Source organism: Miscanthus floridulus, chromosome 18 (genome assembly GCF_019320115.1).
Source record: "Miscanthus floridulus cultivar M001 chromosome 18, ASM1932011v1, whole genome shotgun sequence".
Classification (NCBI taxonomy): domain Eukaryota; kingdom Viridiplantae; phylum Streptophyta; class Magnoliopsida; order Poales; family Poaceae; genus Miscanthus; species Miscanthus floridulus.
The window spans coordinates 135,682,801-135,687,841 of record NC_089597.1 but is presented as its reverse complement, the minus strand read 5'-3'; positions in this window follow the sequence as shown (position 1 = coordinate 135,687,841).

Sequence of the window (5,041 nt, the reverse complement as noted above, 5' to 3'; positions counted from 1 at the left end):
CCTGCCTCTGAGTAAGCGAATCCAACTATTATTATGGAGCTCTTGCTGGACCGTTCTGTTTTTCCTCTTGACAAGTTTGAAGAGGTGTGGTGCAAGGTTTTTGGGAGCTTCACCGTCCAACCAACTACGATGCCATAACTGTGCTTTCGTACCGTCCCCGACCGTGATGATGGTTGAGGCATTGAAGAGGAGTCTATCCGCTGGTTTACAAGGCAAGTCCATACTAGGCCAAGGCTTGGTGGGATCTGTCCGGTCCTGCCACAGCCAACGCAATCGTAGCGCTCTCCCAAATTTCTCCAAGTCTGGGACCCCAAGGCCACCAAGCTCTTTTGGTTTTGACACTGTCGGCCAATTGACAAGACAGTGACCTCCATTTGTGTTCTCTTCGCCCTTCCAAAGGAAAGACCTGCGGATTCTGTCAATCTGTTTTTTGGTCCAAGCGACAAGTGGGAAGACAGTGAGGTGGTAAGTAGGCATAGACGATAGGACTGAAGTGACCAGCGTTAAGCGTCCTGCTTTGTTTAGCAACTTGCCCTTCCAGCCCGGTAACCTCTGGCCGATTCGCTCTATGAGGGGCTGCACGTGTACTTTACGCAGTGGCCTGTAGTGCAGCTATAGACCAAGGTAGCGGCATGAAAAAGTGTCCCTGGTCCTCGAAAAGGCCGAGAGAACATGGTCAAGGTCTATATCTTCGCATCTAATTGGGCGGACGGAGCTTTTATCCATGTTTATGCACAGTCCCGACACCTTCTCGAATTCCTTGAGAATGATCTTGACGGCGTCGATGTCCTCTTTTTTTGGGTTTACGAAGATTTCCGCAGCATCAGCATACATGGACGTTCTCCACTTTGCTGCAACAAGAGGTAGCTACGTGAGGACGTTGTGGCTGGTGGCAAGGTCCAACAATCGTTGCAACGGGTCCATGGCTAAGATGAAGAGCATAGGTGATAGCGGATCACCTAGGCGCACCCCTTTGGCGTGGCGGAATTTTTCTCCAGGCACGCCATTTAGCAGGGCTCTGGAGGCTGCTTTCACGGCAGCGAGGCCCAAACCCGAGAGTTTGCAGCACCTCAAGTAAGTAGCTCCAGCTGACCGTGTCGAAAGCTTTCTGGATGTCAAGCTTCATGAAAAGTGCCGGGGCTTTGGACCTGTGCAGGCGCTTCACAGTGTTCTGGACACAGAGGAAGTTATCATGTATGCTTCTTTTTTTTTTATGAAGGCACTCTGACATTTTGACACTAGGGAGTCCAGCAATGGTGCCAGCTTTGCAAGGAGTTTGGAAAAGAGTTTGGCGATGCTGTGGATCAGGCTAATAGGTCTGTAGTCCGTGACCCGCCTTGCATCAGACTTCTTGGGGAGGAGGATGATGTTGGCTGAGTTAAGGAGGTCGAAGCCCTATGAATTCATCTCGAAGAGAGCATTGATAGCCGCCACTACATCGGACTTGACAATTTCCTAGCATGATTTGAAAAATGCCCCAGTGAAACCATCTAGGCCCGGAGCCTTGTCGCCCGGCATGGAGTGGATGGTTTCTTTGATCTCATCTTGGGTGAAGGGGGCTTCTAGCTCCGAGAGGTCGCGAGGGTTGTACCCAAGAGCGGACCACAAGAAGGTGGCCGGTCTTGGGACCATGGTGCCTAGCGGGTTCCGGAAGTAGTCGCAGATTACCTCCTCTTTGTCTTCATGCGTGAGGGCGATCACATTGTCACCTTGCAGGCACTGGATGTAATTTTTTCGGGCTCTTGAACTCGCACTAATGTGGAACAGTTTGGTGTTGGCGTCGCCAGATTTAATGTCGGTGAGGCGGGATTTTTGCATGATTCTGGATTTCTCTATTGCTGCAAGGCCCATACTACGAATTTTTAGCTGTTGCCTGAGCTGCAGTTCCTCCTGGGAGGGTTCTGAACTCCTGTGCGGCCTCAAGTTGTAGGAGGATTTCTTTTACTAACGCTAGCTGCAGCCTTGTATCGCCTATTTTCTCTTTTCGCCACCGTTTGATGCCCTTTACGACCCGGGATAATTTAATATGCAGCCGTTTGAGAGGTTATGTCGATGCCACGGGTTTGTTCCAGATGTCATGAACTAACTCTTGGAACCCCTCCAACGATCATTTTGGTATTGAACATTGCAGACTAGACTGGTTTTGGTCATTGAAAGCAAATTTTGGTGCTGGGTTTGGCACACGGCTGTCGTGTTTTCATGCGACGCAAACATTTTGGATGTTGACCCCTCCTAGTCCTACCCTTTGGATCGGATTGACATACTAGTTTTACTTCGGTGATTGATCAGTACGGAGTTGGTCTGCAACTGTCACTTTGTCCCGCTGCTACTTCGAGTGTCTATCTGAGTAGCAGCAGTGAACGCATGATGTGAGCACGTGATTTCTGAAGAATTTTTCTGTTGATGCTTTCTGAACTGTGGATATAGGACCTGATTGCTAGCAGGCTTACTTATGCCAACTACATATTAATTCCCGTAATACGAGTTTTATTTTGAAGTTTCGTATGCTTTTGTGGAAAGAGAGTGCGATATAATTAGTACACTGTGATTATGTAAGGCAACGATGCCTTGCAACTTAAAAGTGAATTTATTCACAGAATAGTTTCAGCTTTATGATTGGAAACTTTGGCCATCGATATTTGCATGGAGCAGATTTCCAAGAATCCGTTCCGAGCAACCGACGTGGCGTGTGCATAGTCGGCTTATGAACAATGCAAAAGCAACAGATCACGCAAACAGATACTAGTACTATTTCTGATAAATAAAAAAGAAGACGAAGCAACAAGAATGCATTTAGGGCGTGTTTGGTTGCCCGCATAAGGGCAAACCAAGCTCTCCGGATGCAGCCTGCTTATGTTTGGTTCCCTGGCCACCGTCCCGAGCCAGGCTCCGCTCGTGCAAAAGCCCTCTCCTGGCCTGGCTCGCGAGGAACGCCCAAATCGGCCGTTTTTCTTCAGCCTGGCTCGCTCCGTGCTCCCGCGAGCTCGCGCGCCTGGCGATTCCGTGCGCGGGGAGATGGCGCGAAGATCCTAGGGTTACCTCCCCCGTTCCCGCCATTCACCGCCTATATATCTTCCCTCCCGCCGCCTCCCTCTCTTCTTCTTCTTCTTGTCGCTCCCTGTCTGCGCCGCCGGTAAGCTCCACCTCCTCTTCCTCCTCCCCCCGGTGTTCTTGATGGATTCGTGGCCTCCTAATGCCTACCCTCTATCTCGATTTGTTGCAGGTGCCGTGGATTTGCGTCCTCTCGAAGCAAGTGGGTTTTTTCCCTTCTCTTTCTCCATTTTTCTGTGCGATTTGAAACCCTAGGTCACCATTGTTTGTTGATCTCGCTGCAGGCACACCAGATCTGATTTCTTGGCTGTTATTACGGTATGGATCCTTGTTCTTAGGTCTCATATTGTTTTCTTGTTTTTTTTTCAAGTAAAAATCCTATTTTGTGTATGCTAATCCTCTTTTCTTTGCTTGTGTGCTTGCAGATCTGAGCTCCCTCACCTGCTGGGTTGGGCTTTTGCTGGTGCTGCTGCTTGTTGACGTGGGTATTTTGTATATCTACTCCCCCTCTCGCCTCCTCCCTAATCTGTACCGTGCGATAGTGAGTCCTGCGTTCTTGGATTCGGATGCATGTCCTACTTTGTAAGATTATGAGCAAGTATATGAAGTTGCCATTTTGTCTGAGCTATTGTACAAGTCTGTGATGATTCCTTTTGTCCTGAGCTATTGCCTTAGTCTATGATGATGCCTTTTTTTCTGAGCTATTGCCCTAGTCTGTGATGATGAAAGTCTTATTTTTAGCATGTTCTAGTATATGATGAATCCTTTTTCTAAGCTTTTGTCCAAGTCCATGATGATGACATTGTCATTCTGAGCATTTGTCCTTGGGTTTAGCTTTTGTCAAGATGTCTGACTCCCACCGTGAGCTGTGGCTAAGGACCTACTTGGTCAAGCACTACTACATGTGAAGGCTTCACAGCTTGGGGTTGATCCTTTTGTGCAGTGCCTGCATTATCATGGTGGTCTTCTGATGCAGTGCCTGTCCCTGTGCAGTGGTGGCCTCTTTTGTGCATACCTAACTACAGCTGGTGGATGTGTAGTTGGTTGACCTTCTCTTTTGTGCAGTTGATCTGATCCTGCATAGCTTACTTACTAACACTAACATATAGTTAGTGTCTTAGATAACCCTGCACCTACAACCTAGATCAACCTAGTGGTGGCAATCTGACCATGAGTCCATTGCCAATGATGTGAACCTTGTGGTTCTAAACTTTATATGGGCACCAGCCTGTGCCTGTGATTTGCACAATTTCATTCTGAGCACTTGCCTTATTCCATGTGATGTTTGTTTTCTTATATCTGAGCACATGTCCATTGCCTGTGATGATTTAGGACTGAACTGAGCACTTGTCCATTGCCTGTGAGGTTTTTGGATTGATCTAAGCACATGTTCATTGCCTGTGCTGTTTTTTGATTGATCTGGCCTTGTTGCCTCGCCGGATCTGGGACCACTCCCTCGCCGTGGGAGCACCTTCGGAGAGGTATGTGCTCCACCTCGATCTCCTCTTCTCTGCTCAGTAGTTCATCGATTCATGGCTTCCTAAACCTTCCCCTCTCTCTCTGCATGTGCTGTGGATCTGAGGCTATACAGGCAAGTGATTTCTCCCCCTCCCTTTGCCTCTTCCTCTTCATTTTGAAACCCTAATGCTTGGTGATGGAACCCTCACTGAATGTTCCCTCACAATCTCGCTGCAGGCACCTAATGCCTCATGCCAATGATGTTTTCTTTTTAGGCTGAGCACATGCCTTATTTACAATTACTGTTTGGAACATCTGAGCATATGCCTCTTTGCTATTTTTTGGTTCTGGTATGTTGTTACTTGTGGACGAAAGACTGGGATTTTTACAAGTTGGGAGGAGTGTCATGAACATGTGAATGTGTTTCCTGGAGCACTCTTCAAGAAGTACAAGACCAAAGAAGAAGCTATTGCTGCCTTCTTTGGGACGGCCGACAAAGAAGATGTCAATTTGGGAGACAAGGGAATGAAGA